The sequence below is a fragment of the Panthera leo genome, chromosome F3 (genome assembly GCF_018350215.1).
Source record: "Panthera leo isolate Ple1 chromosome F3, P.leo_Ple1_pat1.1, whole genome shotgun sequence".
NCBI classification, from domain to species: Eukaryota; Metazoa; Chordata; class Mammalia; order Carnivora; family Felidae; genus Panthera; species Panthera leo.
Window position 1 is genome coordinate 59890718 of NC_056696.1, and position 27075 is coordinate 59917792.

A 27075-nucleotide genomic window follows, 5' to 3' on the forward strand; every position below is an offset into this window, starting at 1 on the left:
AAAAAATTCTTTTTAACGTTTATTGAGAGACAGAGAGACACAGAGCGTGAGCAGCAGAGGGGCAGAGAGAGAGGGAGACACAGAATCCGAAGCAGGCTCCAGGCTCTGAGCCGTCAGCACAGAGCCGACGCGGGGCTTGAACTCACGAACCGCGAGATCATGACCTGAGCCGAAGTCGGTCACTTAACCAACTGAGCCACCCAGGTGCTCCAAATAAATCAACTTTTTAAAAAAGAATCTAACCACCTCTCCCAGTGACCAGGTAATTCTGGACAATCAGCAGCAGCAGCAGCAGGTGGCATATCTGTTGGTCAAGCCATCCAAGGGGCTCCCATGTCAAGGATGCTCCCTAGGGTGTTTGTAAGCAGCCTTCCACACATCAATGAGCACGAAGAGACATCTGCTCTGTGCCCTGGCTCTGCATGAACAGGAGATGCAGTGGTAGGCAGTTGAAAGAGCTCAGCTTCTGGAATCCCTAAATCCAGTCTCTGTCCCACTGCTGCCTCCTAGGAGCTGTATAAGCTCTTGCAAGGCTCTCCACCCCTTTGAACTTTAGTCTCCTTGCCTGAAGAATGGGGCTGCCTTTAGCACTGCCATGAGGACTGACCACAACAGTGAAGTGAATATTCTGGCGAAAACTGAAAATCATCCTCCGAGGGAAGTTGTTGCTGTTGCTGTTTTTGCGATTAGACATAAGACAATGTCTGCTTTTCCAGTTTTTTATTCTCAATCACGTCACAAGTTTTTCCATGAAACACTAGAGACTATCTTATTCATCTGACATCTTCAATGCCTGGCACATCTCTGACACTCTATAATTGTTGGGTGAAGGAGTCTGTTCCTTATTAGTGATCATTTGTTTTATTTCTAATTATTAAATAGGTTTTAAGTAAAATAATTATAATAATTAATACAAATGATAATTATTAACAGATGGGCCATCGCTTGACATAATTAAGGACAAACGAGATATTATATTGTACATGTATGCATTTTTTAAAATTTTTTTTGATGTTTGTTTTTATTTTTGAGACAGAGAGTGTGTAAGGGGCAGGGGCAGAGATGGAAGGAGACACAGTATCCGAAGCAGACTCCAGGCTCTGAGCTGTCAGCACAGAGCCCGATGCAGAGCTCAAACTCATGAACCAGGGAGATCATGACCTGGGCTGAAGTCAGATGCTTAACCGACTGAGCCACCCAGGACCCTGTACATATATGCATTCAATAAATATATATCAAAGCCCATGTCAGGTGCTAAGCCCTGTCCTAGGTGCTGAAGATAAGAACAAGACACGTAAGGTTCTTGTCCTAACAGCAGGGGCCTTATAGAAGGGGAAGCAAATACACAGATATCAAGATAACTGCAAACAGTTGTAATGGAGGGAAGGTATGGTTTCTTTAGAGTGACTTCTCAGAGAAGATGATATTTGGACTGGGAGTGGACTTTTAAAACGGAGCTTGGCCACTGAAGTTTTGGAATCAATTTTCTAGGCAGAAGGAACAAGTGCAAAATGGCCTTAGGCAGAAGCGTGTTTTGAGTTCAAGATATAAACACAACATTGTGTGGCTGGAGTGAAATGAAAGAGAAAAAGAATGGTATGAGTTGGGACCAGAATCAGTATCATGTTGAGCGATAGCAGTGGGAAGTGAACAAAGACCTACAAGAAGAGAAGATGTGATCCACTTTGTATTTTTAGAGCTTCAGTCTGGTTAATATGCAGAGAAGGATTTGTAGGAGACAAGAAAATATTTCAATAAAACACAGTCTTAGTTTGGGTTCCCCCAGAAGAAGCACTGTGGTAGGGCTGTGGGGAAATGACAAGAAAAGGGGAGGCAGGCCACAAAGGACATATTATTAGCCATTACCAGTGGGTGGCTGAAGCTTAATCCTGCAAAGAAACTTCAGATATGCTTTAAAACACACCATACACCTCAGCATAGTCTAACCTAAAAGGCAAGGGAGCTGGGGTATTTATGCCCCACTTCTCAAATTGAGATTGCTGTTAGGGGCAGTGGGTATTAACCCCCTAGCATTTCCAGCCTACAGCAGCTGGGCAGAGTGGCCTTTCAAGATTTGGAGGAGGGCATCCTTCAGGCACTGGATACCAAGTCTGAGGGAGAAGAGTGGGCATTGACATCATTTGCTATATCAGGTCAGGTGTAATGATGGCTTGAAATAGGAGATAGTGCTGGAGATAGTGGTAAATAGACAGATTTGAGGTTGAGCTGACAAAGCTTGCTGGCTGTGTATGGGGAGTGATGGAAGGAGAGAAGTCAAGGATGGCTCCTGGACTGGGGACCTAAGCAACTGGGTGGATACTGGAGCCATCTTAGGAAATGGGAATTATTGGAGGAGGCATCAGCTTTGAGGGCAAAGAATCAAGAGATCTGTTTTGAGATGCCTATTAGAAATCAATATGGAACTGCCAAGTAGACAGTTGGAAACAGAGGTTGAGCTCATGGAAAATGTCCTTGCACTCAGACTCCCTCCCATCTCCTGATTTATACCAATTTGTACCCATTCTCCAGTTGGGTCTACTTGAAAGATTTCATCTGATTCTGGAAGTATTTCATCTGGAAAGATTTCAACTGGAAGTATTTGCAGAACACTTACCAGTGAAAATAGGCTGGCTGCAGAAATTTGAGATCCAGTACTTACTGAACAGCTATTATGTGCCAGGCCTTCTAATCCACCATGTCACATACATTATTGCATTTAAGCTTTCCATAACCCAGGATATGGGTTTTATTGTTGCCATTTCAGAGCTCAGTGAGATGAGGTAACTTATCCAATATCACCATAGCTAAGGAGAGGAGAGGCATCGGGCGCTCAGGCTCTGAATCCAAGCTCATTCCCTGGCACCATGTTGCCTGGCTCAAGAATCAAGACCTGGTGCAGCCACTCTGGAAAACAGTGTGGAAGTTCCTCAAAAAAATTAAAAATAGACCTACCCTATGACCCAGCAATAACACTGCTAGGAATTTACCCAAGGGATACAGGAGTGCTGATGCATGGGGCACTTGTACCCCAATGTTTATAGCAGCACTCTCAACAATAGCCAAATTGTGGAAAAAGCCTAAATGTCCATCAACTGATGAATGGATAAAGAAATTGTGGTTTATATACACAATGGAGTACTACGTGGCAATGAGAAAGAATGAAATATGACCCTTTGTAGCAACGTGGATGGAACTGAAGAGTGTGATGCTAAGTGAAATAAGCCATACAGAGAAAGACAGATACCATATGTTTTCACTCTTACATGGATCCTGGGAAACTTAACAGAAACCCAGGGGGAGGGGAAGGAAAAAAAATGAGGTTAGAGTGAGAGAGAGCCAAAACCTAAGAGACTCTTAAAAACTGAGAACAAACTGAGGGTTGATGGGGGGATGGGAGGGAGGGAAGGGTAGGTGATGGGCATTGAAGAGGGCATGTTTTGGGATGAGCACTGGGTGTTGTATGGAAACCAATTAGACAATAAATTTCATATATTAAAAAAAAAAGAATCAAGAGCTGGGGTGCCTGAGTGGTTAGTTGGTTGAGCTCTTGATTTCAGTTCAGGTTATGGTCTCATGGTTCATGAGTTCGAGCCCTGCGTAGGGCTCCGGGCTGATAGTGCAGAGCCTGCTTGGGATTCTCTCTCTCCCTCTCGCTCTTTTCCCTTCCCCCATTCACACTCTTGCTCTCTCTCTCTCTCAAAATAAATAAATAAACATTAAAAGAAGAAAGAAAGAAAGAAAGAAAGAAAGAAAGAAAGAAAGAAAGAAAGGGAGGAAGGGAGGAAGGGAGGAAGGGAGGAAGGGAGGAAGGGAGGAAGGGAGGAAGGAAGGATCAAGAGCTGACCTTGCACTCCAGCTTGGGTCCCAGAGTTTAGCTGCTAAAGGATTTTGCCATCACGTTTTTAGTCTTTTGCTGGAAACCCCACCCACTAGAAACCAAAAAGGAAGGTACCAGATGACCATTTCCCAGGCTGTGTCTAAGGAACAGTGATGACCAAATAAAGGTCCCATGATCATCAACTTGAGGAAAGACTACATAGTATATTGTTTTCTCAGAGAGTCACAACACACATCAGCATGTTAACAATGCAGATAATACTGTAGTTTAACAAAACAAAATAAAATCTTCTGTTTAATGTGGCATTTCCCAAACCTGCTCTGCCATTATACTCTAATTTTATGACTGCCCCCATTAACATCCCCAGAATGAGTGTTCTGAGGAACAAGCTTGAAAATCCCACACGTGAACAAGTCAGGATACCTTAGTTTTCATCCTGTTTTGGTCAGCACCCCCCCTCCCCACTACACCTCCATCTCCATTGTTCTGTGACCTTGAATATTGTGCTTACACACGCTGAAACTCAGCCTCCCATTCTTACGATGGTATTCACAAAGCCTCCATCTGACAAATGTTTGTTGAGCTGTGCCAGGCCCCACAATGAGACTGTCAAGTCAGCAGTGAATGAGTCGGCTCTTGACTGCTTGGCTCTTGGTCTTTGCCTCAGAGGAAGCCACCTGTTGCCTACGTAATCTCCAGCACTTTCTCTTTCATAATAATGTACTTGAGGCTTTTACCAAAGCAGACAAGAAAAGTGATCATTTTCTACAATGAAACCTAAGGTTAGCTGAGAAGTAGCCCTGAGCACAGGGCTATTTACATAATTTGTCTGGCCAGGGAAAAATAAAAATGCCCTTATTCAAAAAGCAGGGGTGAGCGCAATTAAAGGTACTAAAATATAAAGCTTTTTCCTTTAAAAACATTGTATTACTTCTAAACCATAAGAGGCATGAGAGTGATATGTGAATAACAACATAAATTTATAAATTGCAAAACTGTAATATTTTTGGCATCATAATTTTACATAACACATTAAATAATACCTCATTATTTATTAACAAATATAAGTTAAATATAAATGCAATAAATATTAAATAATTATAATAAATATAAATTAATAAATACTATTAATGTAATATGTTGGTGGAGATTTTTCTGGCTTGCTTTACTGGAGATTCATTTACTAGGTTATATCAAAATTTACACTTTCAGCAACTTCATTTTTGCCTTAGGGAGGATTATTCTGAATAGTCTCTCTTAGCAAATGCAGGATTTCAAATACCTTTTGGTAATTTTTTATCTTGAGAAGGATCTTTTTGACGATGTTACAGTTACTGGAACTGTTAAGAGTATTTTATAAGCTGTGACAACATTGTGATACATTTCTGATAGATTATTTCAAATTTTAAATTTTAGCCCATCTAGAGCTGATGATTCTCGAAAAAATAATTTTTCTAAGAAGATTTAATTCTTCATATAATTCAGTTTTGTGTAAGTCTGAATTTAATTTTAAATATAAATTTATACAATGGCATTTTAATGTTTCCTCTGACATTTCTTGTAACTTATGGAAGATGTATAAGAAGCTAAAAGTAGCATCAAGATTTGTATATTATTCAAAATGTCTGCATATGCATTATATGGCTGGATATTCAATTATGAGGAAAAAATAATTTCTAAATTGTCTTCTTCATTAATAATTGGCTCATCCAAAGCATCATATGAAAATATGGTTCTTCTCTATTGAATGTGATCATCTTCAAATTTAATTTCTATTTCTTCATTTTTTTAATGTTTATTTATTTTTGAGAGAGAGAGAAACAGAGTGCGAGAGGGAGAGGGGCAGAGAGAAGGGAGACACAGAATCTGAAGCAGGCTCCAGGCTCTGAGCTGTCGGCACAGAGCCCAATACGGGGCTTGAACTCACGGGCCATGAGGTTATGACCTGAGCCAAAGTCGGGACACATAATCAACTGAGCCACCCAGGCTCCCCTAATTTCTATTTCTAAGCATGTCAATGTTTACTTTGCGATGCTGCAGCAGTTTTCAAACCCGAGGTTTTTAAGTCTTTGAAGAATTGTAATAGCTCTCTTGTACATTTTATTGCCATGCCCATGTGTACGCTTTTATTCTGTAATAATTTGCTTACAAAATTTACTACCTGAGCCTGCAGTTCCTGTCCAGGTGCTCAGTGTTAATATCTGTGCAGAGACCACAGGGACAGGCTCCCACTGCTGGCTCCAGCCCTGGCCAATGGAGAGCTCCTCCCATCTCCCACTGTCATATCACTACCATTGTGGCTGTGACAATCTTGATTGCCAGTCTGGCCTCAGTGTCCTGGACTGCCTCCAGACATGCACATGAGATGCTCAGACCAACTGCTCAGCGTGTATGTTGCCCACTGCTTGCCATGTTTGAAGGCGTGGCCTACACTTGCACATGTGCTGCCTGGAATGTCTCCTCTTCTCCCATACATGCTCCATCATGCCATCAGGCTTTCTTACAAAACACAAGTTCAAGGATAAAATCATTACAAATTCCAAGATGGTGACAGCAGCGCATAGCCAAGAGTCTGATCCTTCTGAGAGTAGACTGTGCAGGTCTCACGCCCATAGAGCCAGCATCACTCTATTCTTCAAGTTTTCCAGAAGCCCTCTGACATCCTTTAGTGTCATTTTGCAGCCCTACCATGTGGATCTGCCTTGAAGAGTGGCACTGGGATGAATAGGTTTGCCTGTGTCTCTTCCACAGGTCCTTCACTTTCAGGCATCCAACCAAGGTGTTTGTCCTGCTGGATTCTTTGGTCTACCTTCCTTTGATGCCCCAATTCATCCCCTACCCAATATAATGCTGTCTACTTTCAAAGCATTCCATTGATAAGTCCATCTGATCCTAAGGCTTCATCTCTCCTGTGGGTTTTGCTCACTTGGCTTTTCTGGGTTCAACTTGGGTTTTCCAATGGCTGTAAGATTGAGTCTTAAAATAAAGCAAGAAATCATAACTGTGATAAGAATTAGCCCAGGAGCAGTGACTAATGGAGGTGACTACGAATTAAGTGACTAAGTATCAGTGGGCCAAGTAGCTATTATGAGATACATCTCAGCAGAGGCAAAGAGAAAGTGCCCTGCTTCTCTGGCCCCTTTCCCACACCAGTTCTCTCTGCTCTCTGATTCTCTTGAAATTATGAATTTTAAATAAGAAAAGCCATCCTCTTTCTTCTTACTGAGACAGCCCCTTGGAATGCACTATGAAAATATGGAAACCAACATTCATAGCACCCACTATATACCAAACACAGTGCTGGGCACTTTATAAAACCTTACTTACTCTTCATGACAATCCTATAAATCATCTGACTTCCCTCCCAGAAAGGCAGAAACCAGAGCTTTCAAAAAGACTGGCTCACATTGCTCTAGTGGCCTGGCTAATAGTGTCCAAGGATACCTGCTGGGTTCTGGGCCAATTCTATGAGGGCTTCTGGCCTGAACTAAAGTGACAGGCTTATGTAAAGTTGTCAGATCCCATGAGGCTAACCAAGAAAAACCAGCCAGCCAGCTAAGAGGGTGAGTGACCCAGGGGACCCTCTCTACATGAGAACGTTTGAAAAGGATGCCAACAAGTCAACATCTGGAGGGCTCCCTGAGCTGTAGTCTGGGGCTGAATTTATATGGTGACCACAGCTACTGATGTGGGCAGGCTGGACTAGTCAAGAGAGCCATAGTGGAGCATTCAACTCCCAGCAGTTAACCAGGGTGCCCAAGGTCATACCAAGAGAGCTTCCAACCTGGACCTGGCTCATGAAGCTTCCACCATTAACTAGACATGATACTGAAGCAAAGGACATTTTCTCATTAGCTTACCCCACCTCCCTTCAGTTGAATTATATGAGTACATAACCCTCCACCTCCATCTTGGCAAAGTGGTCCATACAACTAAAACTAACCCCAGGCGGCCTGGGATCCCAGATACTCTGAGTTAAGGAACAATTCAGATCCAAGTTATCCAATTTGCAAACTGAATAAATAAAATAAATAAACTGAATAAAAATAGGCCACGTTTATTTCTCTGGATGCCAACAGACTTTGTCAGCCTGGCTCTTACAAATCAGTTTGCAGACTACTATCTCTGCCATGGACTTCAACTCTATTTTTCCACAAAATGCTATTTTGAAATAAAACTGAGCAGTGATCCTTTTGTCTAGGCCATGTTTATCTTTCTCTAGAAACAATGACTACCATTGCTTTAATGGACAGAGGCCCTTGAGGAAAGTAGGAACTAGGAACAAACAAGATCCAGCAAGAATGAAAAATAAATCAGTTCATATTCCAAAAAACATCATCCCATTCCATATTTAATAGAAGACACTCCATGTGCCAGGAAGTGATTGAGGGATATAGTTGGTGAAGGAGGAAGACAAGTAAATGAAAGTCACAGTGAGACTGGTACAGAATTAAAGAATGACATCAGTGGGGGGGTGAGGGGGGAGGGAGACACGTCTTTCAGTTCCTGTTCTTTCTGTCCAGATGTGGCTGTCATACGCCTACCATTTCCCACCTCTCATTGTTCCTCCCCAGGAGAAAGCAGTGATTTAATCTGGTTCCTGCACTCAGGAGGAAAAACTGGACATTCTCATCTCAGCTTCCCTTTTTATCTCTGTTGGGAGGGATTCGCCTATGGAGAGCAGGACTTCTGTCTGCTTTCCAGGAGGCTGGCTCTCGTCCATGCTGCCTATGGCTGAGTGGACATATCTGTCCAGTTGAGGGGTTTAACTGGCTCTCACAACAACATAAGTCCTCAACTTAGACTTTATCAGCAATAAGGGTGATATTTTAGCTCCCATCTACTGACTCTTTTGTGTTCTATCTCACTATGTTCAGAGCCTACTCAGAGACCCCTGCACTATCAGTCCCTTCACCAACACATTTTGGAAACAGGCATTCAACCTGCTTCCTCCTAAAGGCATCCTTCAGACCCCACTGCTTCTTCTCATTCACAGGTGCATTCCGAGGAACAGCACCAGCCTCTTTGACCATGTGCTCTTCTCATCCACCAGTCCAGTCCCCATCACAAAGAGAGGTAATGTGGTTACTTCGACTTACCTTGTCCTGTTTCAATGAACTTTCCCCAGCTCCACAGGGACACTGTTTCTTCACTAAGTCTATTTCAACTTTGTGGTGTGCTCTGGGATCTTGCCAAGTGTCAATATTAAGTCTTGGGACCCTACCCTTTCCCTTTGGGGAAGAGAGGGAAGCCCACAGTTGTGTGGCCCCTCACCCTCCATGATGCTTCAGGGTTCAGGGCAGCATTCCTATGGTCACATCTGCACTTTCTTCCAGGTCCCTTGGAAGTAATTCGTGTGGGTTTGAACTCATGTAGAGCTGCTGTGCCCTGTCATTTCACCTCTCTTAGATTTCAATTCCCTCTTAATCATGTTTGTTCTACCCTTTGCAGCTTTAAGGTCATTCTGCTTGATAGAGAAGACAGAAGTAAAACCAACTGTTTTCTCCGTCATCCATTAACCTTATCCTATCTGCTCCAAGCCCTGGCCAAGGATTTCAGCTCTTGTTTCAGCTTCCTGACTCAGAGATAGCTTCATTCATTCATCCATTCATTCATTCATTTATCTTGTCAGGAAAAATTTCTGAAAGCTGCATCTTATCCTGGGCTCTACCTAGTCTGATATGATTTTTTTACATTTGTACTTCTCTTGTGATTTTCTGGTTATTTGGCAACCTTTCTATCCTTTATGTAAGGCTTTTAAATATCTGAGCTCATCCAGGACCCCTCTTTGTAGTCGCTTCACCCCAAGCCTCCCCATGGCTATACCCATGCTTTAGTTTTCTCATCAAGGTTCTATATCTGAGATACTCAGAGATCTTTCCGGATTGAAATGTTGGCATTTCCGGGGTGCCTGGGTGGCTCAGTTGCTTAAGTGTCCAACTTCAGCATAGGTCACGATCTCGTGGTTTGTGAGTTCGAGTCCCACGTCGGGCTCTGTGTTGAGAGCTGGGAGCCTGGAGCCTGCTTCAGATTCTGTGTCTCCCTCTCTCTCTGTCCCTCCCCCACTCATATTCTCTCTCTCTCTCTCTCTCTCTCTCTCTCTCTCTCTCTCTCTCTCTCTTTCAAAAATAATACAGCAGGGGATTTAACTCCAAAATGGAAGGGCCCCTGATGGATCATATTATGTACTCTCATTGCCGTAAAATTAGAAGGCCATTCCTCATGGACTCGCAACGCATATTGAGAATTACACCTGTACCTTCCTCACAGGAATCTAGCATGCAGGCTGACACTCTTTATTCCTGTGAACCAGTGGAAGACCTCAAGTTTCTTTTCAAATCACAATAAAGGACTGGAGGAAACTTACCAAAGGTTTTTTATTTAGGCTTCTCTTTCTCATAATATTAACCTTTATTTTGTTGTCTTTTCTGGTGTCTCCCTTGCCTGGTGCCAAGACTCCTTCATGGCCATAACTTCCAGAAGACAGATGATCCCTTCTACTCAAGAAGGCTCATATATGCTGTTTCCCCTGAACTGGCCATCTTTGCCTTTCGTAATTCCCCTATACCTTCCCCGACTAACCAATGTTGACTTATAGATAAGAACATCTCTACACCTCTATCCAGCAGGAAGAAGTTACAGAAAAGAAGACCATCCATCCTCAACAACCTTAAAGATTTATTTTAAGGGTCAAAATTGTCCAGGGGGGAATGATGTGGGAAACAAAGGCAGGAGGAAATAGCAGATAAAATTAAATTTCCTTATAACCTGCAGCCCATTGGCAAATACTTGAGGCAGGCAGCGCAAAACCAATCTCTCCTCATGGTCCCAGGGCTGCTCTTCCTGCCCGCGGGTCCGTGTCCCCATGCTTTAAAAAAAAATCACCTTTTTGTCACCAATAAGTAAATAAATAAATAAACAAACAAACAAATAAATAAATAAATAAATATTTTTTTTTTTAATTTTTTTTTTCAACGTTTTTTATTTATTTTTGGGACAGAGAGAGACAGAGCATGAACGGGGGAGGGGCAGAGAGAGAGGGAGACACAGAATCGGAAACAGGCTCCAGGCTCCGAGCCATCAGCCCAGAGCCTGACGCCGGGCTCGAACTCACGGACCGCGAGATCGTGACCTGGCTGAAGTCGGACGCTTAACCGACTGTGCCACCCAGGCGCCCCAGAAATAAATAAATATTTTAATGGTGGCATTCCCTCATTTACTATGTCCTCACATCACTAGATCTGTACATAAAATCTTAGTTGTCCATGTCCTACCTCCTGTTTGTCCCTCCTTAGGATAGCTGTACACAATGGGGGGTCTGGGTGATACAGTTGGTTAAACATCTGACTCTTGATCTCAGCTCAGGTGTTGATCTCAGCTTCGTGAGTTTGAGCCCCGTTTTGGGCTCCATGCTGGGTGTGAGGTCTGCTTTAAAAAAAAAAAAAAAAGAAGAAGGAAAAGAAAGAGGGGCGCCTGGGTGGTTCAGTCAGTTAAGCGTCCGACTTCGGCTCAGGTCATGATCTCATGTTCCGTGAGTTTGAGCCCCACGTCAGGCTCTGTGCTGACAGCTCAGAGCCTGGCGCCTGTTTCGGATTCTGTGTCTCCCTTTTTCTCTGTCCCTCCCCTGCTCATGCTCTGTCTCTCTCGCTCTTAAAAAAAAGTAAACATTTTTTTTAAATTTTAATTAAAAAAAAAGAAAGAGAAATACTGTACTATTCTTCCTTTAGCATCAGGATCCTTGTTCTCTACAGTTAACAATTAAAAGTCTGGTATTTTGTTCCTTGTCCCTGAATTCCAGTTTAAGGCCACCTCAGTCAGGTAAGCAATTCTCTTGAAAAACACGTTCTTCCTCATCATCCAAGCATCCTCAGCTGCTGAGTAAGTGGCGAGCAGGTGGGATGCTCAGGGCGTGCACAATGAGTCAGGTGTCCATGTGGACAATCCTTGCAAAATCCGCTCACCTCTCCAAAGACATTGGGTTCATTGTCTGTAACATGCGTAACTACCTACTTCCTACTACTTGGCATTTTGTGGCAATTAAATCAGGAGAAATCTATAGCCATCTATACAAACACTCCCACAAGTCCGTCTGTCTTTCTCTGCCATTGGCCCCAAGCATCAGACCTGTCAGTTCTTGCTTCAGCCTACCTCGCGGGTTTCTGAACCACACTCTTCTCTCTGACACTATATCCGCACAACTAGAATCTCATACAGAATCTATTATACTGAGACAGTCACGAATAGGGGGTGGCCCCGGGCATGGATGTTTTCTGAGTTCCAAGGTGTGACTGCTTTTGCAGGAAGTCCCAGTGACCCTCCTCAGGGGAGAAAAGGGAAAGCCGGTCTTTCCTGTTCTTTGAACACCATCTAGAGAGAGATGGGCTATTCAGGGAGGGAATAGCTGACCTGGTGCTAAAAGTTTCAGGGAATATTCTCCACTCATACCTTAAAAATACTATAATGAGGTAGGGAGATCAGCATTCCAAAGGCAAACACATCACCTGCACAGATGTCTGGAGGAGATGCAGTTTCGTAACGGTTACAGTGTAAGAGAGAGACATACCTTCCACTCTTCATGTTTTTGTACTATTTGAATTTTAACTCTGTTTAAGGGTGAGCACATGTGTATCAGTGACCCTTGGTGGGGAAGTCAGTACCAACCCAATGCAATGGTGGCTGGGATTAGGACGGCAGCTCATAAACTCTCCTGTGATAACTGAGCTGATATTTCTGCAAAACCACGAATACTTAGGCGTTATACTAAGGGCCTTAGTCTTATTTCAGTTAGCCTTCACAACAACTCTATGAAGTCAGTATTGCAGGTGTTGCAAGTGCAGATTGCAAGTCTGATTCATCGGCGGGTTTACAGATGAAGAAGGGTGGGACTTGGTGAGGTTAAGTACCAGCATGTGGCGAAACACAAGTTTGAACACGGACCTCTCCACTTCCAGAAATGAATCTGTTGACCACTGCTCTGTGTTATGCTGCCTCCTCCACAGCCTGCATCCTTTACCCCGCTACACACACACACACACACACACACACACACACACACATCACCATCATCAGCCTTCCACCTCAAAGTGATGCTTGAGACTGCTGGCAGGTGACCAAGGAGTGGCTCAAACACCTTAGACATGCCTTTATGGGCAGAGAAACAGCTGCCCCCTCTGATTTCCATCTCTGGAGGGTGACAAGAGTTTGGTGGAGATGCCCAACCAAAGCACTGTCCTTCAAGAGACTGGTCTCAAGCCTCCCCTGCTGCTCGTCTGAAGAGAATCCTGGGGTTGAAGTCCTGCCTCAATGTGGCCCCTTCTCAGACTTCTCACTCCGTTTGGCTGCTTCCCAAACATGTGCTGTGGGTCACCTCCTCTGACCCAGCATTTCATCACTTGTTAAATGAGAAGTGTCATACCGAGTGATCACTAAGAGCTTCCTATGACTCCATGACTCCTCTTTTCTAAACTTGAGTCTTTGTCCCAAAGAACAACTGCCACCTGAGCACCCAGGTACTTTTTCTCCTCTTCAGTAGCCACCTTATGGGGCATCCGCCCAGGTCACAACCCCTCTCCGAGAAGTAGGCCTGCGGCCATGTTATACGGGATGACATCACTCCGGGATCCTGAAAGCATTTCCTTAGCTCCTAACTCCTCAGTGTCCTGTCAAGCTAATTCCCTTTATAATAACTCCCGGGTGTTTACTCTATACAAGTCTAAAAAACTAGCACAGTTGTCGCTTTTTGTGGGCAAGGACCAATCCTCGTACTACTTCAGCATCAGGGAGGCAGGACATCAAAGTGATAAAGGGAGAGGTCTCTGGAGTCAGAGAGACTGGTGTTCAAGTCCCAATACTGTCTCTTCCTACCTGAATGACCTCGAATACATTTATTTAAATCTCTGAGCTTCTGTTTCCTCATCGGTAAATTGGGCACAATTGGGCATAATTGTGTAAGTCTACTCCACAGAGTTGTGAAAATAAAATGAGAATGTGCATTTAATTCATTAATTTCAGTGCTTAGAGCCTGGCACATGCATATACAATACACGGAAACACTCAATAAATTGATAGCTATTATTATTCCTCACGGCGCCTTGTCGGGAGGAGAGCAGGGTAAGTGAATAATAATTCTGCTTCTTTGGTATAATTCTGCTTCGTTTGCTTCTGCTTCAGGCTCCAGACCTAGTGGAGAAAGTGTGGTGAGCGCCCCTCACCACAATATTACTCTAGTGATATTTGGCCAACATTGATGGGTCCAGAATGGAAAGTGGAGGCGATGGGAAAGAAAGAGGGAAGCTCTCTCTAGTCATAGATGCCTCTTAGTACAAGGACACACACAGAAAAACCCTAAGATAGTCATTCTCTCACCCCCCAAAAGAAGAAAGTATCAGTTCAGCAAGTTGACTCACAGGATGCCCCAAAGGCAGACTATCGTACAAGTGAAATGGTGACTAATCTTGGCCTGTCCATCTTTTCCAATACTGGAGGCTTTGGCATCTCAGCTGGGCCAGAATTTCCCCAGCACCATGTTCATTAGACATAACTTGGAAACAAAAAGGGTGAAATTAGTTTGCCTCAACTGAAAGGTCAGCTCAGTGAAACTCCATGTGCTGTATTCTGCCCATGCACAGACCACATTGGGGGCCCACGTTTTGTTATGTCCCTCCATTTTATGAGACAAGCTTTGGGCTCAAATTCAGTAACAGTGAGTAATGGCTCTGCAGAGGAATATGTTTTGAATCCACCTGTTGAAATGTATCAGTTTGTGAATAATTAGTTGAATTGCTCGTGAGGATACCTAAAACTGGCCCAGGATGAAAGCTCAGGCTTCACCAGCTCTCTAGAGTTCACATTCCCTCTTCTAAGTCTGAGAGAATTGTATTAGCCTATTCGAACTGCTGTGACAAAATACCACGAAACACCACAGACTAGGTGGCATAAACAACAAACATTTATTTGTCATATGCTGTGGACCTGATCATCTCTGATCATCACCTTTAAAGTCCTTCCCTTTTCCTGAAGAATAACCCATGCTCACCACTGAATGGCACTACGGTCCTATCCTTTGTGATCTAAGAAGTCTGACAGTCCGCTTTCATGTTATCTCATTTTTTTTCTCTCCCTTTAGTTCAAACTGGCAGTGTCTTTGCTGGTATAATCCCAGCTCTATTCCTGGCTTCTGTTGAAATGGCTGATTAAGTCCATGAGTCACACCCATGATTTGTTTATCAAATGGTTGTTCAGCCACACTGTTCTCTTCACAAGCTTTCTCACTTTCTGCAATACAGATAGGCGGAGAATTTTCCACATCTCCAAGTTCTGATTCCTTTTTGCTGAAAAATTATTTCTTCAATTCACCCCTTTCCTTCACCCCTTTACTCTAAGCATCCAGAAGTAACACAACCACTTCTTCAGCACTTCACATAAGGATGTCTTCAGCTAAATACCCAATTTTGTTGCTCCCAAGTTCTATCTTCCACAAAACACTAGAACATCATTCAGCCAAGTTATTTGCCACTTTATAACAAGGATTGCTTTTCCTCCAATTTCTAACAATGTGTTCCTCATTTCTCTCTGAGAACTCACCAGAATTGCCTTTAACATTTCTAGTGTGTGCCTCAAAATTCCTCCAGCCTCTACCCACTACTCAGTTCCAAAGCTGTTTCCACATGTTTAGATGTTTGTTACCACAGCACCCCCCCTTTTTGGTACCAAAATCTGTACTAGTCAGCTAGGGATGCTATAACAAAATACCACAGAATGGGTGGCTTAAACAGCAGACATCATAGTTCTGGATGCTGGAGGTCTATGATCTAGGTGCTGACCATTTCAGTTCCTGGTGAGAGCCCTCTTCCTGGCTTGTGGATGACCACCTTCTCACTGTATCCTCACATATTTAGGCACATCTTATCTTTATTCTTCTTCTTATGAAGGCACTAATCCCATCATGAGGGCCCCATCCTTATGACCATGTCTGATCCTACCTCCCAAAGGCCCCATCTCCAAATATCATCACACTGGTGGCGGGGGCGGGGGGGGGGGGGAGGTAGGGTTTCAGTATTTGAATTTAGGGGCAGGGGGACACAATTTAGTCCATAGCAATAATTCAACATCTGGGCTTTTTGTTTTGATTTCTTTTGAGAGAGAGAGAGAGAGAGACAGTGGGAGTGGGAGAGGGGCAGAGAGAGAGAGAATCCCAAGCAGACTCCTCACTGTGGCTCCAACCCACCAAACATGAGATCATGAACTGACCCAAAATCAAGAGCCAGACAATCAGCTGATGGAGCCACCAGGTGCCCCTAACATCTGCTTTACTAAAGCTTCACCTGGTGCTAGGGCCCTTCTTCCTTGTATTATTTGACACCCATGAATATTCTTAAGGAACAGTAAGAATAACTGTACCTTCCATTTTTTCACATCCCTCTTTCTTTAATTCCTAAATATTTGGTCAAATGATAACCGCTAGGATTTGTTGAGAATTTACCATATGCCAGGCACCGTTATAAGTAACTTACATGTATCAATCTTCATAACAACCCTATGAGATATGTATTATTAATGACTGCATTTGACACAGGGAAACTGAAGCATAGAAAGCCAAGTGTCTTAAGCAGTCTTACCTGACATTCTGCACCCTTAACCATCACACCTTATGTCTCTGCACCTGTTATATGCTGCTACACTTCTGTGTCTTTGTCCAAGTTGTTCCCTCTTTCTAAACTTCCCTTCTTGCCTCCGTTCCCCATTTAGCAAAGTACTACCCATCCTTTAAGATTATGAAGTCCTTCCCTGACTCCACTGGAGAAGTAGACCAGGGCTCTCCTCTCTGTTCCCACAGCATGTTGCACGTGACATGGGCCTGTCTCTCCTGCACTCCTGTGAGTGTAATTCATGGGTCTGTCCCCACCAGACCAGACAAGACTAAAGATCCACAGCCCCAGGCCTTCATAGTCTTCATCTTTGTAACTCCAAAACCAAGCACACTGGGGTTTAGCACATTGTTGCCATTTTAAAAATTGTTGAAATTAAATTTAAAAGGCAGTATTTGGTAACAAACTGTTTGAATCCAGGAAACTTAGTAAACTGCTTGAGTTCAAGATCTGATCCTCACAATGGAACAGCTAACATCTAATTTGCTGTGAATTTACCCAGGATGAAATAGGATCCTGGGTCCTGTCAACTACTCCTGGGAAATATTTGTTCCTCTCCTTTGCCACCACCTTCCTCAGCTCTTGCCTGAAGAATTGCAGTGTGCCCCTCCTGGGCCTCTGGCCTCTCACCTTACTCATTCCAGTTCGTCCCCCTCAGCACCATCAGAATGATCTGCGGAAACAGATCCTGACCATGTCATTTCCCACCGTCCCTTCAATATCCCCACCTTCTGTTCTTCTTCCACATACCCAAGGGTAACCATCATAATCTCCTGTGGGTAGGTACAGCCCACTCATCCAGCTGTAGTGATGCATTTTGAAATATTTAAATCACATCATATTTCAACAGTGGAATGTAGGGTGGAGGGAAAATGCTGACGCCATCTTGCAGGCTCAGAGTGCAGAAATTTCAACCTCATTGGTTTTCCATGCTGATCAAGTTCTATTCAGCTGGAAGCAAACAAATCAATCGCATCATTTTTCACTTAATTAGCCTTGAAGCTGCTGGCTTGGGCATTCTCCCTGCCAAGCCAGCAAACGCCATGCCTGTTTCATTCCCCTCCCCAGTAGTCAGCAGAAGGTGTCATCCCTCCCCAGTTATCTCCCAGTCCCTCAGTCACTGCCCCAGGGCTCCCATAGCTATTTGCTCACATCTGTACCAGGACGCTTCCCTCATTCTGCCTCATGGACTAGGTATCTGTCTCCCCACCAGGGTCTGAATTCTGAAGGGGCAAGGGCAATGCTCACTCACGATTTATCCCCAGGACCTGGCATAGAGCTGGTGCCCAATTAATTTTCAATAAATGATATCACATCCTGAAGTGAAATTCCTGAGATCCATGCTTAACAATTAAATTTAAACTTCTCACCCACTAAAAACTTGATAAGAGTCATGCTGGCCAACAGCACAGGGCACTCCCCTTAGTTTTTTTCTTTAAGTAGGTACACAACACTCTCTATGTGTCCATCCACCAGAAGTTAAAGCCATGCCCTCACATCTAACTGGTATCTTCTCCCCAACCCATGTGGATAAACTCTTCCTTGGGTTGCTAAAAAAGTAGTAATCAGCCCAAGGTCTTTCTAGTCTTAGAGGCAGACAGAGAGTTAGAGGACAATTACAATAGGTGTAGAACATGAGTACTCTTTTTCTGGGTCACCAGTCTTTAGATGGTCCTAAGAATAATGCAGCCCACATCTCCTCCTTGATCCTAGTCTGCTCATAAGCCAACAATAAGTCCATTTGTGCTCCTAATCGAAGGCCAACCCTCCACTTTTGCAGTGGGTCCTATGCCCTGTCCCTTATGGATTGACATCACTCTTGCAATTTTCCTTATTCTCTCCTGTATCATTATATTTTCCCTCTTTACTGGATCATTCCCATCATTATATAAAAGCACTGTAATGTCTCAAATATTTAGAAAAGAAAATCCTCCCTTGGCCCCATGTCTCCTTCCAGCTACATTGTCATCACCAAGGAAAACCTGGAAGAGTTGTCTATACTCATGGTCTCTACTTCCTCTCATCCTCTTCTCTTGAACCCATTCTGGTTGAGCTAATCCCCGACATTACATGAAAACCATGCAAATCTAAATCGCTGAAGACCTCCATGTTGTCAAAGCCAGTTCCACTTTTCAGTCCTATTTCACAAGACCCACCAGCAGCACCTAATATAGTTGATTACTCCCCCCCTTCCTGGAAATTTCTCATTTTGCTTTTGGGATACCGATCTCTTGGCCTTTCTCCTCCATCACTAGTCACTCCTCCTCAGTGACCTCTCAGCTTCGTTTGCTACCCCTCCCCATCCTTCCTAAGGATCAGTCCTTAGACCCCTTGTCTACCTTATCTACATGCAATTCCTAAATAATCCCATCCAATCCCATGGTTTTAAATACCACGTAGTACTGATGACCCCCAAATGTATGTGTCTCTTGCTCTGTGCCTTCCTTAAGCTTCAGACTCATCTAACCAGCTGACACTAGTCATCTCCCCTTGAGTGTCCAATTAGCTTCTCAAACCTCACATGACCATTGGAAATGACTCAGGCTAGTTTGGTCACACATAACACTCTGTTTCTTTTTAGGAACAAAATTACAAATCATCGTGAAATGATAGGAAATTCAATGAATGCTGATAAACTGGTTTTCCATGCAGAAAAAAACAAATTAGAATCATTAGGAGAAAATAAGTATAACATCTTATGATATTGAGATAAGAAAACATTTCTTAAACAACACATAAAATCATGGGTTGTAAAAGGAAAAAAAAACTAACTAAAGTATAATTTAGAACAGCTATACATCAAAAGTTACCCACCAGCAAGAAGCTGAGATGGATACTAACAAAGGAAAACATAAGTTACAGGAGGTGATGAAGGAAGGCCTTTCAGAATGGCAATGTTTAAGACGAGACTGGAAAGACCACGTAAAGAGCAGGAGAGAGATTGTTCTAAGCAAAAGGAAGACCATGCACAAAGCCCCATGGGTAGGAAGAGTTTGGTAGTTAGGAACTAAAGAAAGACCAGTATGAGGGGTGCCTGGGTGGCTCAGCTGGTTGAGCTTCTGACTTCAGCCTAGGTCATGATCTCGTGGTTCCCGAGTTGAGCCCCGCATCGGGCTGTGTGCTGACAGCTCAGAGCCTAGAGCCTGTTTCGGATTCTGTGTGTCTCCTTCTCTCTCTGCCCCTCACCTACTCATGCTCTCGCTCTCTCTCTCTCTCTCTCTCTCAAAAATAAATAAAACGTTAAAAAAAATTAATAAATAAATAGATAGACCAGTGTGATCGGAGGTAGGGACAAAGGAGAGTCATGAACAATAGAGTTGAAGAGACAAGCAAGGAAAAGCCCCCTGGCATCTTGTGAGCCACAATAAGAAACATGGACTGAGGCGAGGCATGACAGGAAACTGCTGGATGCCTATGGAGTGCCATGAGCTGATCACGTTCAGCAAGTACACACAGAACACACGGTGACTGAAGCCTGGCTGACGAGAAGCTCTGAAGACCTGCCTGCTCTGCGCAACCAGACCAAAACATGAGGATGTGTTCTCTGCCATCAGAGACCTCACAGAAGAAAGAGAAGTTCTCCACAACTGATGCCTCCCCCTAAACATATACATATGGATGGAGCTTGGTCTAGAGTGTCTGAAAATTCAGATCACAGATATGGGAGGCCAGGACTGAAACGGTGGGATTCAGAATGGGAGGGTTTTGGTGGGTGGTGAGGAACTGGCCTGGACCACTAGGCACCCAGAATATGAAAGGTTTTTTTTAATTTTTTAATATTTATTTATTTTACGGAGGTGGGGAAGGAGGAACAGAGAGAGAAGAAAGAGAGAATTCCAAGCAGGCTCTGTGCTGTCAGCGCAGAGGCCAATACAGGGCTTAAACCCACAAGCCACGAGACCATGACCTGAGCCAAAATCAAGAGTCAGACACCCCACCAACTAAGCCACCCAGGTGCCCCCAGAATATGAAAAGTTTAACTGACTTCTATCAAGATTATTGAGGGAATTTTGATATTTCTGTAAATAACTAGGGGGAAAGCTGAGCTCAGGACTCTTGCTCCGAGCCAAATCTTCTAGGCGCACACAAATGGTCCTATTTCAGGGCAACTCCTGTCCACTGTCTAAGAAAAGCAAAAGCAAACTATCTCCAGAGTAACCTTCCCCATGTTGGGCCTATAGAACTTCTACAAACTAAGATAAAGCAATGACCTCACATTTTAAAAAGAATTAAATACATGAGAAGCTATTATGAGTGAGAACCAAAACTGAAACAACAATCATCAGATTTAGATACCCAGACCCCCAAGGATGTGAGAGTGTATTTTTTAACAGTTATATTTTTACGTTATGTTGAAGAAATAAAACATGCAATTACAAAGATGAGCATTCAATAAGAAACTATTAGGAAAGAAGAAACAACTTTAGGGGAAAGAACAAATAGAACCATTTAAAAATAAAAAATATATGTATATAATCAAAATCTCAAAAGACTGGCAAAAACAGCAGTTTGGGTGCAATTTGGGAAAGAATTAGTGAAGTAGAAGATATCCAAAGAAATGTCAGATGTAGCAAAGATAAATGAAGAGGAAGAAAATACAGAAGAGGCTCAGAGGCACTGAGAATAGAATAAGAAAGTCTAACGTGTGTGCAATCAGAATCCCAGGAGAAGAGAACGGAGGAGAGGCAATACTTAAGATGATGACGGTTCTACAAATTTGACAGAGCTAATAACAAGTATAGATCCCAAAGTTCAGGAAACAAAACATCCCAGATATGATGAATAAAAGGAAATCCACACCTTGTAGAGTAGTAAAATTGCATAACACAAAAGACAAAGAGCAGATCTTGAAAGCAGCCCAGCAATGACAGATAACCTACAAGGAAGTGGTCATTAGAAAGACAACTGACTTCTCCATGCCAAGAACAGAAATTAGAAACAGTGGAGTTAATACTTAATAGGTTGAGAGAAAATGCTGACAATTAAAAGTAAGTGCCCAGCAAAATCACCTTTAAAGAGAGTAAAAGAATAATATTCTCAGAGAAAGAAAAACTGAGAGTTTACTACTAAGAAACTGCTCGGAAGGAAGGAAGGAAGGAAGGAAGGAAGGGAGGAAGGAAAAGACAGAAAGAGAGAAAGAAAGAAAGAAAGAAAGAAAGAAAGAAAGAAAGAGAAAGAAGGAAGGAAGGAAGGAAGGAAGGAAGGAAGGAAGGAAGGAAGGAAAGAAGGAAGGATGGAAGGGGAAGGGAGGGAAGGGGAGGGGAAGGCAGGACAGGGCAGGGAAGGGCAGGGAAGGGAAAGGAAGGGAAGGAAAGGGAAGGGAAGGGAAAGGAGTTAGGGAGGGAGGAAGGAAGGAAAAAAAGGAAGAGGAAGGAAGGAAGCCAGAAAGGTGGCTTAAGATGCAAAAAAGAATGGAGAGCAAAGAAAATGGTAAACCTAAACTGAAACAAATACTGTCTAAGTAAAAGTAATACTTGTGTCTAATTTGTGGGATTAAAAATGTTACAACTAAAAAAAAAAAATGAAAAATCATAATATATAAATTGATGGGCAAAGGTTAGAAATAAAAGGTTATGAAATCCTTAGAGTATTTGGAAACTGGGGTCAGGATACTATTTAATTTGTTTCATGGATGCAAGACTGGTAAAACCAGAAGAGGGGACACACAGTAAGAAGTGGCTGCAGAAGCCCAGAAGAGAAATCAAGGTTTCCTGGATTAAGATGTGATAGTGAAAATGAAAAGAAACAGTTTCAAGATTTACTGTAGAGAGAGAAGGATTGGGAGGACCCAAGGATAACTTGTAGGTTCTGCACTGAGTCCCTGGCTAGATGGTGGTGCTGAGTGAGAAGGAGAAGCCAGCATCACCAGGGTGGATGAGGGAGAACAAGGGAAGCGTCCCACTCAGACATGGTCAGTCTGTGAGATGATCGAGAAAGTAGGTGATGGGCAATTCTGTAGTTTTAAGTAGAATTCGAAGCTGGGGAAGTCAATGTGGTCATCAACAGCATAAAGATGTCTTTTTAAACCCATGGGATTGGAAAAAATTATTTAGGGGAAGAATTTTGAGAGAGATTGGAAAATGACTGAAGGCAAGTCCTCAGGGACACTGACCTCTAGAGGTCAGGTAGAGCAGGAAGAGCCAGCAAACAGGAAGGTGGGGGGAACCAGTAAGGTAAGAGGAGAAGAGGAGAGGGTGGTGTTACGAGATCCAAAAGAAGAGAGCGTTTCAAGAATGACCCCACTATGATGAGAGGTCAAGTATGTTGGGGACAGAACCAAGTATGACCTTGATAAGAGTTAATTTAGAGGAAGTGCTGAGTGGTGAAATTGAATGGGAGGGAAGGAAGCAGTGAAGTATCTGAGACCTGTTCATAAAGGCTGGATATGGAATGGAGCAGAGAAATACAATGGCACCTAGATAGACAAGTGAGGTCCGTCGAGGGTTGGCTGGGTTTGGAGTTGTCAAAGTGTTCCTGTACAGTCTAAGGATGATTCCACAGAGAGAGAGAGCAGTTGATAGTGCAATGCTGGAGAGAAAAGAATCATCAGAGAGGTGTGATCCTTGAGGGAATGAGAAGAGACCAGTGAACAGAGAACAGTGGAAAGACTGGCTTTTTAATGGGAAATGCACGCATTCTCCATTGCTAACATGGGGGGAGAAAATGCGTTTATGTTTTGAGGTTTGGTGGCAGGCAGATGAAGGAGTTCATACCTAACAGCACCTGCTTTCTCAGCATAGCACGAGGCACCATGATCACCTGGGGGCGAGGAAAAAGAAGCTACAAGTAGTTGAGGGGGAAAGTGTCAAAAGGTAACCCTCTCCTCTATATCACAGCACTCCATTTATTTTCTTTGTGGAAGTTATAACAATCTCCAAGAATCTTGTTTATTTTTCCATTTACTCATTTATTATCCGCCTCCTCTACTAAAATGGAAGTTCCAGGAAAGGCAGGAACCAGGCCTGTCCTGTCCAGTTAGACTCAATCCTAGCAGAGTGCCCAGCACACTATACGGAGAACTGAATGAATAAACATACTTGTGTATTCAATGCTCAGTGATCACCGGAGAATTAAAAACTCCTACATAGAGGTTGTTCTGCTGAGTCCTTAACCAGAGCAGCTCTGTGACCAAGGCAAACAGTTAGAGTTGTGCTTCGGCTGCCAAGAAGCAGACAGTGATGTGGATGGCAGCCCAAGCAGGACAATTGCCTTGACTGAAACCAAATTACCCTCCACGGGAGCCACAGAGGGGATTTATACCTCCTGTCTCCACCTGGCCCTGCACGGCAGGCAGCCGCCGCCTGCCCTGGGTGGGGAAGGAAGAGAAGCCACTAATTGCATCAGGGCCCTTTAATCCCGTCACAATCTAATCAGGCTTGGGGCTGTCAGCAACAATGCAGCTTTCAAAAGACACTTTGATCTCCTGAGCTGTCCCTGCCAGAGCTGCCCACATCAATCTCTCTGGAGCCAGAAGCTACCAGACTCATGTACCCATTAGACCAGGGACTGGCAAAGAGGCCAGCACTCCAGACACACCAGACCAGACCCCAGATGATGAAATTGGGCATCGGGCCCTTAGGGAAGAGCCTGAAAAGAGCAGCAAGCTGCTGTCTTCTGCCTTCAGGAAATACGAGTTTTGCCTTATTCCTAATTATTAACGCTGATGGCCATATACACTAGAAATGACAAAATGTTTCCCAATGAAAGAGCAGAAACAACTCTAAGGAGAGTGTCTTCCTTTCATTAAAGGTAAGCAAGACAAGTACAGTGACTGGCCTCCCCAGGCTCCCATCTACCCTCTCTCCAATCCATCCTTCAAAAAATAAATTAACTTGTCTACCTAACACATGCTGCTTGAGCATCCAGTGTGTGGACCATTGAGGGACAAGAAGAATAAGACTTGGGAAACCAACATGGAATAGACCACTCAGTATCAAATGGGCAACAATGGACACGTGAAGTTTGGGCACCCAGGAAGTTCAGAGGGTCATGTTACTCTCCTGTACAAAAGCTTACAAGCACACCCCATGTCCTCCCTAGTTGTAGCAACCAATGTTCTCTTCACCAATATCCCCCTTCTCTTATTTCCGTGTCCACAGTGGCATTGTCCTTCCCTGACCTCCCCATGACCATATGACTTCCTTTGATCAATAAAATATGAGTGAAAGTGACAGGTTACTTTTGAGTAAAAGCCTTTAAGCACTGATGTGCATATTTCCATGTCCCTTCCTTCTTACTCTATAGCAAATCATAAGATTTTCAATGGTGAGACCTCCATGATCATGAGCCAGGGTGAGGAGAACAGGGAGCAGGTTCCCTGCTGACTTGAGATGGATTTGTAGCATGAGTTAAAATTAAACTTTGTTGATTCAAGTCTCTGCTATTTTAGTCTGTTTGTTCCTGCAGCAAAATGAAGCCCATGCAGGGGCACCTGGGTGGCTCAGTCGGTTAGGAGACCGCCTTCGGCTCAGGTCATGATCTCGCAGTTTGTGAGTTCAAGCCCCGTGTCGGGCTCTGTGCTGACAGCTCGGAGCCTGGAGCCTACTTCCGATTCTGTGTCTCGCACTCTCTCTACCCCTCCCCTGCTCATGCTCTGTGTCTTTCTGTCTCTCAATAGTAAATAAGCATTAAAAAAAATTTTTTTTTTAAAAATGAAGCCCATGCAAACTCCTTAGGCTGGCATTGAAGGCTTCCCCATATATCATAGCACCTACCCTCCCAGGCTTTTCTTTCACAAATCTGACATGAACCCTACACTCCAGCCAAACTGGTCTATTTCCCATGCTCCAAACGCATCCAGAAGCATCTGACAAGCAGGCATTTCCCATGAGCACCCCCTTACCCGAAATGCCATTCTCCCATCTCAATCCTACCAGCTTATAAAATCCTTCTTAGCAACTGCCTCTTTAAGAAGCCCTCCTGGATGACTTGAGTTAGAAAGGAGTCCTCCTGTGGACTCCAAAAACCCTTTCAGTGTCCCATTCATGGGTACTTATCTTATGGAGTTTTCTAGAACGTTTGGTCATTTGTTGACTGTGTTCCTGCAAGACTGTGCACCTTGAGAACAGGGCTTTGGGTCTCATTGATCTTTGTGATCCACACTCCATGTAGCCCACACTTTGAGTGTCTTACACATCATTTGCTGGAACATTCCCTAAACCAGCATTCATGAATCTAGATAGAAAATATGGCGAGCTCTCTCAGTCACATTATAAATCTAAGCCACTACTAACCTTCCAGTCTTTATCTCAAATTTCTATTTTCTGGCCCAAAGTCCTAACATTCACTTCCCCCCCTCCATCCTCAACACTAGTTGTTGCTTTCTTTCAGAGACTATTTTTCATCAAGACACTAAACGGTTATCATTTAACGAGCTATGGCTTCTTGATGGGTTAAGGTGCAGGCACTGAGCGGTCAGAAAGCTTCCCTCACCAGCTGAGAAACCCCCTCTGCACCCAGCCTCACAGTGCACAGACAGACTCAGCCTCATCAACACCACAGATTGCTACACCCCAAGGCCCTCCAGGTTGTTTGAGAATAGCTGAAACTGTAAGTGATAAATACTGTCATTCTCACCTTGCAGGGTTCCCGTGAGGATCAGAGACTAGTCTGTGCAAACGCCTGGTACACAACAGGCACTCAAGTGACAAGCATGGACATTGTTGTTACAAGGTAGCCTTAGTCAGGCCACACATGGACACACAGATGCCCTAGCTTAGTGACCATGGCAAGATCTAAGGGATGAGAAGCAAGGCCTCTGCTTTCTTACCGTGCCCCTCCAGCCCTGGCATTTACTCTCTCTCTCTTTCTATCTCTCTCTCTCACACACAAACACATACTCATGCACTAGTCACCCACTCTTTGTGTAGGGTCTGGAAATTCTACCTATTATGTTGGGAAATATTATACCTGTCCAAGAAAGGCCTCTAGGAAACAAAAATAAGTTTATTATATGACCATGTAAGCCTTCATCATCTAACATCTAATAGAAGATTCGTAACCTAGGAAATGTGGCATAGAATTAGGCCCCCTTCACCATTATTTGGGATAATGGGGAAAGAGACCCAGAAATAAGGAAAGAGAATCATTGGCCTTTAGACCTCAAAGAGACTGGTTGACCTTGGAAGTCATTTAGGTCAACCCCTCATTATATATAGGAGGACACTGAGTCCCAGGGATGGAAGTAACTTGCCCACAGTCCCAGATGCATTAACAAGAATGCTGGCTCACCCTCCTAGACCTCCTGACCCCATTTACTCTTCTTCCAATACCATGCATCTCCTGGAGACTGACATGGAATGCCCCAAAGGCCATTTTTCCGGGGCCCACCCTGCACTACGATCCCTACTTCTTTCTCCCCCTGCCCTGGGTGTCCTCCTCCTACAAAAGTCCCCATGCCCACAGCACTCTCCTTTCTTATATTACCATCATTGACAGAAAATTCCAGTAATCCCAAAAGAAAAGAAAGTAAGTAGGGAGTGGTCAGGAACGAAAAAGGGGCTTCCCACATGTACAAAAAAGCCCTGGCAGGAGCCAAGGAAATATACAGCTGCTCTAGCTTTCTGAGTTGAGCTGTTAGCAGGTATTCCA